The sequence below is a fragment of the Panthera uncia genome, assembly GCF_023721935.1.
Source record: "Panthera uncia isolate 11264 chromosome E2 unlocalized genomic scaffold, Puncia_PCG_1.0 HiC_scaffold_19, whole genome shotgun sequence".
Classification (NCBI taxonomy): domain Eukaryota; kingdom Metazoa; phylum Chordata; class Mammalia; order Carnivora; family Felidae; genus Panthera; species Panthera uncia.
The window spans coordinates 1,019,664-1,034,413 of NW_026057588.1; the positions used below are offsets into that span (position 1 = coordinate 1,019,664).

Genomic DNA, 14,750 nt, shown 5'->3' on the forward strand with positions numbered 1-14,750 from the left:
ACCAAGTAATACTAGTTGGGTCTTTTATGCCCCAGTTATATCTTCAGTGTCAATATCATCAAAAAAATTTTTTTACATATAATAAATACTGTACTTACAAGTTGAATAGTAACAATATCGCATAAAACATACTCATGTTTTCCTCACTAATTCAAGACCTAGTAACTCCCAATTATTCCTAGTTTTATTCTTCCAGTTGAGACCAATCTTGTGTCAGCGTTGCCTAATATTTTGACTATAAGATTGACTTCAGTATGTTTCATATTCCAATTTTATACTAAATCAGATGTGATGAGAATGGGACTGACTATGTGTGAGGTCAGCAAATATTTATGTAAGGAACATATAGTAAATATTTTATTCTTTGCAGGGGACACTTTCTGTTACCACTCTTCCAGTATGTCCTTATTGAGTCAAAAACACCTAAATATGAGTGTCCCTGCATTCCAGTTAACACTTCACTTAAAAACAGACAGTAGGTTGCATTTGGCTCATGTTCTGTAGGTGGCAGACCCCCGATCTACCCAAAGGAATTAAGAGCGCTATATAGTAATAGTAACTATATGGTAAATAAAAACCGTCTTCCCTATTTTTAAGCCTCATTAAAGAAACTAACAGTCTAGTGTATATGTGTATAGCATATGTAAAAGAAACCTATACTAATGGTAGCACAAGGCAGGAGTGGAGAAATGGAAGTCTTTGTGGAAAGGAAAGGTTGGATGATCTATATGAAGATGTATAAACTCTGTGAAGGTACTGTGGTCAGCTGTATAGGATAACCCCCAATGCAAACAAAAGCAATACTTAGAGCTAACACCAGTGAGCCAAAGAAAAGGATTTAAATCATCTGTAAAAATCAGTTAATTCAAAGAAGACAGAAAGCGAGGGAATAGAGGAAAGGAGACTTTATAAAAGCAGGAGCAAAACAATTTATCTGTATTTATCTGTAAAAGGGAATCGTCTAAAGGCCCTATTGAAAAGCAAAAATTGTCACTGGATTTTTTTTTTTCAGTTTTATTTATTTTGAGAGACAAGGAGAGAGACACTCAAGGAGGCTCTGTGATGTCAGCATAGGCCCAACATGGGGCTCCATTTCAAGAGCCATGAGATTATGACTTGAAAGAAATGCGGAGTCTTATACCAATAACCATGTGTGTCAACCAGCCATCCCTGACCATCAGATTTTTTAAAGACAGGCAACACAATATATCCTATGAGAAATTCACTTCACAAATTAACACACAATAAAATCCTGTACAAAAATAAACGCTATAAAAAATAGAATGGCTATATTAAGATCAAAGTAATTTGAAGAGCAAGTAATATGACGGGATAATGAAATCTATTTCCTAATCATAAAGAGTTACATTCACCAGAATGACATGAGAATTCTAATTAATCCCTTTGGTTTTCACTACACACAAATACATAATCAAATACTCCCCATATCCAAGTCAGAGACTAGGACCATGATGTGTGCACAAACTCACACACTCATACATAAATATTACATATAGATGCAAACACACGTGCATGTGGGCAACATACACTCAAATGCACAGCCATATACCCTCACACTCACATACACTCCATAGCAAACGCACATTCACGCATTCGTTCGTGAAATACAAGCACACACGTTTACACACACTTGCCCATACTCCCACATTCCCAGTCCCGTGTATGTAATTACATTCAAACAGTCTGCATGCACATGCGTGTCTTGACAATATTCTCACATGATGGAAGAAGTCAGGAATCTTCTGACCTTGGATGCCTAAAAATGGGGAGCACTTTCCATGTTTTTTACTTCTTCCATCCCTGCAACAACTCCTAACGATATTTGTCACATGCAGTATCTTAAACTACTGTAAGCATTGCCACTGCAAGTCCAGGCGAACGGGGCAGAGTTGATAGGTTTCAGGGTAACCTATCAGAGTGATAGAGCAGGGTCCAAATGAGGCCAGAGGGAGAGGATTATAGTTCGTGTGCAGAGAGCATGGGAGCGTGGAGGAATAGACACAAAACTCTTCAAAGGCATATGTTGCCATAGTGCTTGGTAAATACAGACAGGTACAGAAAAGCAAGGGGGATAGGCTAAAATGAACTCTGAAGTACAGGATCTGAGTCGGGGGCATCACTATGAGCACAGAAGTAGCTGTAGATAAGTAAATAAAACGGCAAAGAGAAAACTATAGATCTGTGTGAGGACAGGTAATTCCCAGGGCGGTCTACTCAAGAGAGTCTAAGAGCAATGACACCCCAGTAGCAAGGAGAACACTCAGCATCCACATCTTGGTCTCTAACACAATTCTCTTAAGAAAAAGACTCCTTGGAGTTATGGCTGATTCTATGGCAGGAGCAGGGAAAATACAAGAGGACCCTAGAGGATGTTGAAGTGACAGAATGTTAAGAGTAAGGAAGTAATAAAAAAAAAAAAATGTACATATCAAAGGGACATAATAGCCAAACCTGAAAGAGCTCCTGCAGCCTGTCACCAAATCTCTGGTACCAACTGGGTGTCATGCAATTCAATATAATTCTGACTTTATCTGGTGTTAGTAGAAACCCCACAAGTTAAGATCAAGGTCCTTCCCGGCACTGCCCCCACTTCAGACACCAGTTACAAGTCAGGCATTCCCATACCTGTGCATCTCCAGCCAACTACAAATTTAAGGCTTCCTCCAAGCCTCTCTGCTTCAATATTTGCTGGGAAGACTCACAGAACTTGGAAAGTGCTATCTGTATGGTAATCCTTGATAAAGTTAACTCGTATTTTGGGACCCACAAAAATGGAGGCCATGCCAGTGGCCCACCCACATCACAAATCTAAACCTAAGTCAGCCTGCTCTTATGTGAAACATCAGAAGGAAACCTAACATACACCAATCATAATCCTCCAACTCAGCTTCAGCTAGTGGACCTTACCCTGGAAAACAGCAGGTCTTGTAAGGAAATCCCCGATCTCCTGGCCAGTCATGCCCTGTTTCTGTACTGCCTCTTCTAAAACTCAATCTTGCCCAAATCCCTCAGGAAGAGCACTCCATTCACTATATGAGAGGCTCTGTCCTCCCCCAAATCAAGGGTGGTCTTCCCTGGAATAAATTACAGCAAACTTGTTACTAAATTGTTTTAGTTTTGTCATTTCACATCTTATTGTAAAGGATAGCAGTGAAGAGCCAGATGAAGGCATCCATAGAGTAAGGTTTGGGAGGAGGACTGCCCATACAGTAGCTTTTGTCCCCCACCAAGAAGCTCCCAGGAGCTTCTCCAGGTGTTTAATCAGGGCTTCACTATCTAGACTTGGTTGAGTAAATCATTGGCCATATGACTGAACCCAATCCCCAGCCAGCCTCCTTTCTCTTCCCAGAGGTTGGGCTGCTGAGCATTTCCATCCAATCATGTAGCTGGTCTTTCAGAGGTGTCCAGTACCCCATTTTGAAGTTCTGTGTTGGAACTCACGAACTGCGAGTTCATGACCCAAGCTGAAGCCAGGTGCTGAATGGACTGAACAAGTCAGGCTCCCCTAACATATTTCATTTAAGAAATGTTTATTTTTAAGTAATCTCTACACCCAATATGGGACTCAAAGTCACTATCTGGAGATTAAGAGACACATGCTCTACTACTGAGCCAACCAGGTCGCCCTAAAATAGTTCTATGTTTGAGTTACATCATTTTTTTCCTTTCAACGGTGTCTACATTGTCTTTTTGGTGATTTCAAAAGTGATACTACCCCTTGTTAGACAAAATATGTTCATATACTCCACCTGCAAATTGCTACTCGCCTCCTGCACCATGCTTGATAAAATGGTCCTCCTGTAATGTCTTGTATCCTCAAGACAGAAAAGTGGAAGACCATCTTGCAATCTCTTTCTCACCAACACACCCAACTGGTGTCAAGATTTAACACAGAACAGTCTACCTTCTAAACATCTCAAAAGTACATTCAGTCTTTTTCCCACATACCCAATGTGTTTACTGGCTGCCACCCATCTGCACCCTTTGTAAAATTCAGCTGACACCTATTCCTGTGTACCTGTTTGTCCTCTGCAGTTTAGTGTTCAAATGTTGACCAGAAAATATTTTAATTAAAGCACTCATCTTGCTCCACAAACGTGATCATATTTCAAACATCCCCAATATCTTTTAAATACGAGGCATAATATTCACAACATAACCCCAAAGCCAACAATTGTAAAACCTGTTATAGAATCTTGATTTCTCCATGGTTATCAATAAAAATAAAACTACACACATATTAATTCAAGAAGATTTCATGTACCATGCTCTTTAATATTAGGCTGGGTGTCAGTCTGTCTCATTCAGCCATGTCTCTGCAAGAAACTACTCATAATTTTCTTAACGTTCTTTGAGATCTCAGTGTAGGGGCGCCTGGGTGGCGCAGTCGGTTAAGCGTCCGACTTCAGCCAGGTCACGATCTCGCGGTCCGTGAGTTCGAGCCCCGCGTCGGGCTCTGGGCTGATGGCTCGGAGCCTGGAGCCTGTTTCCGATTCTGTGTCTCCCTCTCTCTCTGCCCCTCCCCCGTTCATGCTCTGTCTCTCTCTGTCCCAAAAATAAATAAAAAACGTTAAAAAAAAAAAAAGAGAGATCTCAGTGTATCCATGTCTGAACACGTGAAGACAATTCATATTTCCCTGATGAGGTAATTATGTATTTCTTTCACAGCAGACACAGTACAGCCTGAATATGTTGGGGTCATGGTGCATGAGAGAAAAAGGGCTAATAATTGGAAAACAACATGCAATGATTAGTACAGTGACATTCACCAGCCACCAATTAGAGTTCGAGAGCCACTTAATCATAAATGATGGACAAAACAGCATAAAACAATACAAAGGTAGTCATAGTCACCAAGACAAGGATGCTTTGGATGGCTCTGGTCTCATGGTCTCAAGGGAGGGAGGGTCTGGGGGAAAGATTGTTCCTATGGATGCCTTGGACCCTCTGCTTGTGACTGTGAAGGAGGAAAACCATGGAATTCCCTCACAGAACTTCAAAATGGGGGACTTGCTGGCTAAGGTCATGAGTCTCAAACACAAAATGCCATGGAAAGATGTCATTGCTGCATATAATGAGCCTGTGATCTTGTCAGTACACTATAAGGCAGAACAATATCCCAAGCTACTTTTTTTGGTACTTTTTTTGTTGTTCCATTTACCAGCCATATAAATAGGAAAAAAAAAAAAAAAAAACAAACGTATTTACCAACATGTGGAACACCCTGCACAGGATACTGGAGGGGCCAATGTACTTTGGAGCTTTCACTTTAAGCTCTGCCCATCTGGAGTTCCCAGGGCTGATCGTGATGGCCTCGAAGACACACAAGGGGCAGGTGGAACAAATGGACATACCTCTGAACACTTTGTGAACATATAAGAGAATGTAGCATCCATAATAATTGGTGAAATGTTTCAGCCCTAGAGGTGCTATGGTCTCGGATTCCTCTAGAGAGAATGTGCGAGGAGTTGGCTACAGTCGGGTGCCTGAGAATGAAATTGGTGGGTCTTGGCTTGCATCCCCTGAAGCTAAGGGACATCTAATGATAGAAGAGTCAGAAATTGCCCAGGATTCCGATGACAATGTGGGATAGGAAGATCACTGCTATATTCAAATCCACTGAGGCCATTCTGTTATTGTCCAAAACTCAGTATTCAGATACACAGGGAGAAGGTTCTGCATGAAAATATGAGTTACAGGCTGCATTTTCCTGGAAAATAAAATCACTTACCTTTTCTTTCCCCTGAGAATTGACATGGAACTTCCCTAACCTTATGAGTTAGGAACTAACATTACTCTCATTCTATAGACAAGGAGAATTTAACCATGGGAAGTTAAGTGACTCATGTAACTAGCAGTAGAATCAGGATTTGAACCTTGGTAGCCTAGTTGCCATGACAAGAATGCTTCCTACTGTACTATACACCGCTAGGAATCTCATCATGGGTAAACACACACACACACACACACACACACAAACCTCATATTTTAAATTTATTTTAACATGGTGTGATCATTTCCCATTTTTGTTTAAGTATTCTTTGTGAGTAATATAACTAAGGAGTGAAGATTGAAAGGTCTTAATAAATTATACATGCACTGAATAATTTTATATGAGCCAGTCTGATTTATTTAATATAGACAATGTTAGGATGACAGCAGAACTCACTTCATTTTTTTCTTGGACCAAAAGGATAATGACATCCATAACATATTATTGTGTGGAACTGCACTGTGTGCTAACATACGGGACATGAAACATCACATACTGATAAAACATGTTAGGGCAGAAAATAAATTAATCCTATTTAAAGATCACATAACTGTATATTTGTTATTTTAGAATAAAGAAATTGAAAATTAAATTGATATTTGAGTTGGAAAAGCTATTAAAATTCTATATAAACATGCAAAATGGAATTTGAAGACTTGAAATCTTGGGCATTTAATGAATTGAAAAGCAAGAGAGGTGAGTGGTGAGCTGGGAATACTATTGAAATGATTTTCACCAGTAGAAACATAGCTTAAAATTGCTTTTTTTCTTGATGAGATTATATTTTTAAATTAATTATTTTAAAATTAAATTACATTTTAAAAACATAGTCCTTAATATTTTACTCTTTAAAACCTTCTATACTGACGTTTTCCTTTCTTTTTTCTTTCTTTTTTTTTGACGTTAACTTTTTCTTAAAGGACCTTTCCTAATTTTTGGAAAGAAGATTGTCTCACAGATCGAGAGTCCACAGAGATTTTTCAGTAGAGACACATTTACTGTCTTCATTAAGCACATCACACTCAAATTACAGAAGAATAAATTTCAGCAATTCCCGTTAGACATGCTGTTTCTGCTGTGAATCAGGTATTTCAATTAGTTCCATCATTCTCATTATCACATGCACATGCCCTTAAAGTGCTCACAGTATTGCTTCTGAAAATGTCTCTGTGACTCTTGCTCACTGTATTGAAAAGCAGATTAAATCTGAAAGTATAATCTTTATGTTTTTAAGTAGACTGTCCATGCTCAGTGTGGGGCTTGACTTTGAGATCAAGACCTGAGGTGAGATCAAGAGTTGGATGCTTAAATGACTTAGCTACCCAGGTGCCCCCTGAAATTATAATCTTGAAGCAGCTTAAAATTCAGCCTCTGACAGCACTTGGATCAAACACAAAGCACCCCTTCAGTGAGGATTTTGGTAAATTACATTAGCAGCAGTCATGCACTGATTGAGCAGTCTCTCTCACAAGCTAAGCCTGTGCCGGAAGATTCTTTCCCTGACATTCTCACCTACCCAGATTCCTGCCGCATCTCCCAACCTTAGAGACTGTGCTCTCACACTAAACTAGAAGATTCTCACAGACTCCTTCCTGTTGCCAGGACTGGAAGCTGGGTGTAAAGTAGCAGGCAAAGCATGTGTGGGAGGGAGGGAGCCAAACCCTGAGATACAGGTTAGTGATTCTGAGACCTCACCTCCCCAAAGAATTGCCGTCATCATGTCAGCTGTAGTGACAATGATCGTTCAACACTTGGGGAACTGAGAATGGTTCTGAAAAACTCTAATTACCAGGATCTATTAGAAGTTTGTAGTGAGCAGGTCCAAAGGGACCGTTGGAGTGTTTGAGAGAGACTCTTCCTTTTCCATTATTTCTGGAAGCAGACAGGGTCTCACATGCAAGGAGGAAATGCCGAGGTCTGAGCCATTAAAGACCAGCCTCATTGGATTCTGTGCCTCCCTGAGAATTTTTTTTATTCCTGTCTAATTCTTTGTTAGTCTTCAGACCCAAGTACCACCACCATTTAACTTATGGGCAGAGAGAAAGAATCCTCCATATGACCCAAGAAGGATGTTCTAGTTTTAAAATTTTCAATATCTGCAATACATTTTAAATTTTCAATGAAGGGAAATAAAGGACATGAGGTCAATAAGTGACATTAAAAATTACTTGTCCCATTTCCCCAACTCAAAACAAGTTAACTAGAAAGCCTACAAAACAGACATTTACTAGGAAAATATATTTTGCCAAAATTGACCTCAGTAAGAGGGAATCTAAACAGATCAAAATCCATAGAGAAGAGGAAGACATTTATCAGTATCCCTCATAAATAAAAAGCACCTGGATCAGATTAGCAGCCAGATTCTTGCATTCTTTTAAATAGCATATAAGCTAATGCTGCCTACTCAATTCACGAGCATTAAAGAGGAGGTAAAATCTCCAAATTATCTTTATACATGACATAAAATTCTGATACTGAAACATCCTAAAGTATGTACCAGAAAGAATACCACAGAAAAATGTCACCTCTTCCTACAGATGGTACCATGTAAAATAAAATAGCCAAAACTCCTGAAACTATATGAAAATATGATGAGCAAAGCAATTCGTGTCTCGAATTCAAAAATGATTCACCTTTAGGAAGTTCATTAATGTACTTCATCATATTTATGAAGAGAAGTCAGGAAATCTTACTCGTAGTTACAAAACCATTATTTGGAAGAATTCATCATATACGAATGTTAAAACACTCAATATTAGGGAATTCTTTAGGATCTTTCCCAACTTGACAAAACAAAGTCTTCGTTTTGGTCATAGGGAAGCGCTAGAGATACTCCACTGAGGCCAGAAAACCCCAGTAGAAAAAGTACACGATCACCTGTTCTATTCATTTGTCATTGTGTTGTAGGTTTAGCCAGGGCCATTTAAAATGGTAGAGGAATTAGACGTAGAACTATGTTTGCAGACGATACAAGTATACCTCTGGAAACAGAAAGGACCTCATAGAAAATCCACTTTGAAAAATAATTCAGTAGGCTAATAGGTTTTGATACTGATATACAAAACCATAGCCTTTTGTACATGGGCTATTATTTTGAAGATTTTATTTTTAAGTTGGGATGAGCACTGAGCGTTGTATGGAAACCAATTTGGCAGTAAATTATATTTAAAAACAAGATTTTAAGTAATCTCTATACCCAAGATGGGGTTCAGGTCATGATCCTAAGGTCAAGAGTGGCAGGCTCCACGAACTGAACCACCTAGGTGCTGCTGTACATATTATTTGTTTGTACAATAGATTATGTACAACAAAGAATCATTTATGGGTTTTAGTAGGAGGGTCTGCAATTACAAAAGTATAACATAAAATAGGGACACATGGGGGGCTCAGTCGGTTACGAGTACAACTCTTGATTTCAGCTCATATTGTGATCCCAGGGTTATGGGATCAAGTCTTGTGTCTTGGTCTGTGCTGAGCATAGAAACCACTTGGGATTCATTCTCTCTCTCTCTCTCTCTCTCTCTCTCTCTCTCTCTCTCTCTCTCCCTCCCCCACCCACCATCTCTATCTCTCAAATAAACAAACAAGTAAATAGCTTTAAAAAAGTAAAATGAAAGAAACTACCAGGAATGAATCTAACAAAAATGTGTAAAGGCTATATGGGGAAAAAACTAAAACATTCCTGAAATATGTGAAAGGAGAAATAAATGAATGTAAATTTACATCATGTTCTTGGATAGAATATCTCAATTTTATAAAATCCCAATAATATAAAAATCTCAATATTATAAAAGAAAATCTCGATATTATCAATTCTCCTTTAGCTAATTTATAAATTTAATTTGATCCTGATATAGATATGATCAGTTAGTTTTTCGAACTAATAATGTGATTGCAAAAATGTTACAGAATACTGAACAATAAAAATAGCCCAAAAAGTCTAAACAAAACAAAAAACCCAAAATGAGTATAGTTATCCTTATGAGATGTTATTTATAAACAGACTATTATATCAGTGAAGTTAAAAAGTTACATGTATGCCAAAGTGCATAAGAAAAGTTAATAACCAGCAAAAACTAAAGTGGGGATAATATTAATGCTTGGTATGCGGGAAATGGGAATTCCTATCAAAATGACAATAAGTGTTCTTACTCTTCACATCCTAGAGTGGGATAAAGGTCAAACAAAAGAGAAGTCTATACAGTAAAAAATAATTAAAAATGATTAAATACCTTCCTAAGACCTGCTTCTCAAGCACCTGACTGTAGCCAACCTCTGACTCATCTTCATTAAAGAAGTTGCTCAGCAACACTTTTGGCTTGAAAAACATCTTTGTTGAGTTTTGATACAACTTGTTTTGTATGTTCCGAGTGGCCAGTGGTGTATCCATTGGCATCACCTGCTTCTTGAGTGTCTTCCAGGACATCACGATTGGCCCCAGGAACTCCAAGATGATAGAACTTAAAATAGAGGCTCTGCGTGCCTAACAGTCAGCTGCCCAATCGTAACTTGGTGGTAAATACCACTTTAATCTTCCTGTGACTGACTGAACCGAGAAAACATCACATAGAAACATGACTGGGGGTGCTGAATACCAAGATCACACAATCACCACTTTTAACCTTCCCTCCTGTCAGACATTTGAGATTCATGCCCTGGGGCAGTATCTCCCTAGTTTTCAAGCTTTTAAGATACAAGCAGTGGGTCCAGCACATTTACAGGAACATCTCCAGAATTTCCCCAGAGGTGAGGTCTAAGGCATCCTTGTCTTGGTAAGCACCTTTGTGTCTTTTTAAGCTCCCTCTTCCACCTTTTCATGTCATTTGGCTCTTTCTGAAAATCCCAGTTGGTGGGAGCTGAACCCCTGTGCTCTAATCACTCCATGTTTGTTTTTTTCTTAACAGTCAGCCCTTTTGTTCTCTGGAGCCCTGACCTTAATTGTGTCCAGGATCGTCTCTGCACGCTGCAGAAGGAATACACAACTGTCTAAAATGACAAGATACCTATAAACTATTGTAAACTGTTGGACAATGAGTAGTTACTTTTTAATTCACTCCTTGCAGAGATTTAAGCCCTGGAAGGGGCAGTCACATAATAGAGAGCATGTGAAAAGCAAATGCAGCCAGCACCACCTTCAGAATTTCCACAGGAAACAGAAGAGGAGCTATTAACTGGCACATTTCCTATTAAAAATTATTAAGGGTGTATATGACGCTGCTGAAAACGTGAAACACTAGTGGTAGAATTTGCTTGCACCATTTACGTACAGAACAGAAATCCTTATCACATGTTTGTGGAACTACTTCAAAACCAGTATTGCATCAGTACCAGGAAAAGTTAAATCTCTCTGAAGGAGTCCACCTTTTAGAAGCTTCCTTATCGGCCCTTGACACCAAGCAATCAGAAACAGAAAACAAAAGGATCAGTTAAAATATCTAATTTTCTGGGTACCTGGGTGTCTCAGTTGGCTGAGCCAGGGACTCTTCGTTTCGGCTGAGGTCATATCTCAGCGTTTGTGATATCCAGTCCAGACATGGGGTCGGGGGGTGGCGTACAGAGGGCTCTGCTCAGAGCCTGCTTGGGATTCTAGATCTAGCTCTCTGCCCCTTTCCGCTTGCATTCCCTCCCGTGCTCTCTCTCAAAATAAATAAATTTTTAAAACTCTTAATTTTCAAGAAAAAAATAGACTTCTAAAATACCTGAGAACAATTCAATTATAATTGCAATGAAATTTGGCAATTAAGGGCTTAAGCACATACAGGTCCCACTGGTAGGTCTCAAAGACATTCGGATTTGTAATTCATCTGGAGAGGTGTGGAGTTGAATATCAAATTTAAGAGAGAGACATTAATCAACACCCATTGACGCAGAAACTTTTATTCCTTTAAAGCAACGTGTCAGCGCTCCGTCCCACAGCCCAAGGCCCGGCGGGGAAAGCCTGGAGTGCAGTCCAAGGGATGGCGAGAAGTGACAGTTGAGTGAAAATTCTGAGGACGAGTTAATACCGAACAGCACAATTCCCACAGGACAGTGTTTATTTCTTTTAATGTTTATTTTATTTTTGAAAGAGAGAGAGTGCGAGCGAGGTAGGGGCAGAGAGAGAAGGAGACAGAATCCAAAGCAGGCTCCAAGCTCTGAGGTGTCAGCACAGAGCCCGATGGGAGGCTCCAACCCACCATAGGGAGATCAGGACCAGAACCAAAGTCAGGCTTAACCTACTGAGCCACACAGGCGCCCCCCGCCCCCCAGAACAGTTGTGCGTGTCGCATTCTAGCGTCCATCACCGACACTGACCACCCCGGCTTTTACTTCATTAAACAAGGAGCTGTCACTATCCGGGTCTCAGTCGACCCACGAGGACCCCGGGCGCCAGGTCCCCACACCGCTCCGCCTCCCCGCTAGAGCACATGTCCACGGCTCTCTAAAGACTTTTCTCTCACCCCCGCCCACCCCAACCAGCCCCCCCCCCCCCAAAAAAAAAAATTGCTTCCCCCGGCACCGGGCTCAACAAGTGAAATACCGCCGCTCCCAACAGAAGCGACCCACCCTTCCCTGAGGTTGCACCCAGCCTGGCTCGAAACGACACCAGCGGGATTGGGCGGAATCCAAAACCGGAACCCGAAACCGTGCGGCCGGAAGAGAAAACAGACCGGCAGACGCTGGGAGGAGAGTGGTGCGCTGGACCCGCCCCACCGGATGTGTCCTGGACACGCCCCGGCACCGCCCCGCGACGCACGCGCGTGCGCCATTTTCTGCAGCCCCGGAAGCTGATCCAGCAGGGCAACGTGCGCTGTGGGGTGAGCGAGTCTCCATTTTTCTGGTTCGCGCCAGCGGTTGCGCTGCTCAGTGCCTGGGGCTCCACCCCAGTTTCCGGGGTCGCCTGGTAAGGTAAAATTCTTGAACCGTCTTCTCCCTTTCATCGCTCGCCGCCTGGCTCTAAGACGTTCCGAGTCCTTTCTCTCGGGGCGGGTCCCGGGGGTCTGTGGTCGTTTTCGGTTAAAATCGCTCCGAGGCAGGTTCGGGCCAAGCCGTTCTGCCTGTGGCCCTTGCAGACCCCGATATCCTTGCCGGTCACTTTCCTGCTCAGAACCTTTCTCTGACTGCCGAGTGTCCCCCGTGACCCCAACCCCATACTGCGTCGGGCACAGTCGTCACTAGGGAGGTGGGTGCAGGCCGTTGGCCGCAGGGTGGCCGTCCGTCTGGGTGTGGACGGAGATGGCGGGGAAGGACGCAGAAATCTGCGGAGTTAGAGGGTCATCAGAAAGTGTGGGGAGAAAAACCGGAGGGGATTGACACAGGCTGCCGCAGAATAGGGTGAAACTGTCTGTTGGAGGAGGAATAGCGACGGAGGGAAACGGAAATGGACAAAAGGACTGAAGAGAAACAAGGACACAGACTTACACAGAGAAGAAAACGCGTAGGGGTCACAGACAAGGCACAGGACCCAAACCGTAGTGAAGAACCGAGGATATCAAGTTGTGAAGTACCGACTTGAAGTTTTATGACCTCGTTAATCTAACATTTGGTGAATTGTTTCAGTTGTGGAGAAGAGATTGAGAGTGTGAAACCTGGTGTTTGAGGCATCTGCGCTTTCTAAGCGTTGCATCAGAAGATCATGCCATTGGCAACCCCTCCTCATCCCGGGGGAATAGAACTGTCAGTTGAAGGGGACTTTCTGTAACCACATGGTGCTTTTACGATGGCCATTGTTAACAATACTGTTTGTCTCTCCCCCTTTTTTCGTGGCTCGTGGCATTCTTTTCTGAATTTGATGTATCCTCACACTTGTTGTGACTTTAATCTCAGATTCCACTGGAGAGCTTTTCAATTTCCAAATTATTTTCTCTTGTAATTTTATTGTTCAGAGTATGAGTTTTATATGCTTTTCTACTCTACCATATGTTGCAAGGATTCTTTGATGTCTGTTAAAGAACTTTATGGTATTTCATTACACATCCGTTAAGGATGTTGGTAACCTTTTAACACTCAAAAACCTAGTTTAGTGTGCTAATTTAATAATTCAGCAGTTCTCTTCTTGCGTTAAGGCAGTTTATAAATTATCAAGCTTTGAGCTGACTTCTCCAGCTAAGTAGATGATCCCCTCAAGTCCCCTCTGTCTTCTCTGTACAGATGTTGAAGGGTGGTCTTGATTGATGTGGAACTTGGTTCCAGCAGAGCTCATCCGTTCATAATACAGAGAGTGTTCAGACCTCGTGCCCACAGGTGACCCTTTTTCATGTTTTCCAGGACCAGTAACTATTTGTAATTTCATATAGCTTTTCTGGAAAAGAGGAATTAAATGCTTGGGTTTGCTTAAAGCCATGAAAGAGAAGCTTCTCTCCTTCAGGAACATGAAAGGTAATCTGGAATTTGGACAAGGCCTTTCTACTTCAACCTGACCAGGCCACCTTTTCAGAGATTTCTTACACCCAGTTCTGCTCATTCAACTGAGACTTCTTCAGGGTAACTTGGCAAATTAACTCCCCCGCTAACTCCCGATGGACCCACCTGTAACAGGAGACAATAGACCAAGAATTCTGAACCTGAGTTAATAAGATGCGTGAAATGATTTTCAAAACTAGGTGCATCTTTGGTAGTGTTGTGGGAGAGAGTGTGCAGTTATAATGGGAGTTCACAACGTGACCCAGTTCCAAAAATATCGAAAGCCACTGGGAAAGAAGCAGGAGCATAGCTCAGAGACAGGGACGTGCCTCTGTCACCCCCACCCTCTCTGTGTATCCTGGCTAAATCTTAAAAATTTGATTGTGTCATCTTTTGACATTAAACCCTCTTACAGGCTTCCGGTCAGCATCAGGACAAAGGTCTAAACTTCTCAGTATGGCTTCCAGGGAGCTCTGGAGCTGGGTGGCCCTTAAGAGTTGGTTCATATTGATGGCATGGACAGGTTTCTGTGTCCTGCATCATCCATTCCTTGGATGCGGGCTACCTAGGGAGG

At 41.5% G+C, this 14,750-nt stretch overlaps 1 protein-coding gene across 1 annotated transcript in view; it reads left to right on the forward strand.

Moving 5' to 3' along the window:
* Positions 1–14,750, forward strand: part of LOC125915633 (zinc finger protein 677-like) — a 94,822-nt gene that overhangs the window by 23,074 nt on the left and 56,998 nt on the right. The window lies entirely within an intron of this gene.